Source organism: Morone saxatilis, unplaced genomic scaffold (assembly GCF_004916995.1).
Source record: "Morone saxatilis isolate NCDOM2014 unplaced genomic scaffold, NCSU_SB_2.0 Contig4, whole genome shotgun sequence".
NCBI classification, from domain to species: domain Eukaryota; kingdom Metazoa; phylum Chordata; class Actinopteri; family Moronidae; genus Morone; species Morone saxatilis.
The window spans coordinates 4,148,093-4,148,976 of record NW_023339984.1 but is presented as its reverse complement, the minus strand read 5'-3'; the positions used below and the strand labels follow the sequence as shown (position 1 = coordinate 4,148,976).

At 40.2% G+C, this 884-nt stretch overlaps 1 pseudogene; it reads right to left on the bottom strand.

The window, feature by feature from the left end:
* Positions 1-884, bottom strand: part of LOC118338413 — a 12,126-nt pseudogene continuing 11,242 nt past the window's right edge.

The following is an 884-nucleotide window of genomic DNA, read 5'->3' as shown; positions in this document are numbered from 1 at the left end:
CTACTCCACTCTGCTGAGCTCCGTGTGTCTGTCTGAGAGCAGCAATGTGGTGATACTCCACCACGGACTGGGCTTGGCACTTGCTCGGAGGATGCAGGGCAGCACAGAGCTGACACAACTATGCTCACCACGCTGCAAGTGTAACAAAAGCATCACGAGAAAAAAGCTGATAAGAGTAATGTATTCATGTAATCATTATTAAATTATGTACCGATGACAAGAAATAAACAGTCAACAGAATAAAGCTATTCAGGCAGCAACAAACACTGAAGTGAGACATTAAGTGTTCCTTAACAGCTTGGATGCAGGCAATGTCTTTGTAGAACTATTTCCTTGTTAAGCATATGAATATGAGTGATTTTCATAACTTTTACTATAACTTTTTTCATGTACTTTAATTGTGCACTGTGCAAGTGTATTATATAGGAAAATTCAAGTATTGGATCGACTCGAAGCGGGATCGGTGGCAAAAAATCTTGATCGGAGCATCCCTAGAGTTAACTGTCTCATCCACAACAAGCAGCTGGAGCAGTTATTGTCCTGTCCTGTCCTCTGTGTATGAAGGACTCTTGAGAAAGGTACCTAATGTATTGCTGTTTTTGTTTTCGACAATAGGAAGGAAACTATGGTATGATTGATGCCAGGGAAAGATAATGGTTATGCAGGAAAATAAAATAAACAGTGGTTAAAGAATTAGGCAGGAAATGTACTTAATGTATTAAGCTTAGGAAAAGTGTAAAGAAAGGCCAATGTTACCTACAGGTCTGTGAGATGTGAACGCTTGTCTTGCCCAATGCAATATATGACCATCCACCCCCAACAAATAAAAGGCATGAAAAGGCAGAAACTTTACATGTCCAGTTCTACTGCTTCACACTGGAGTA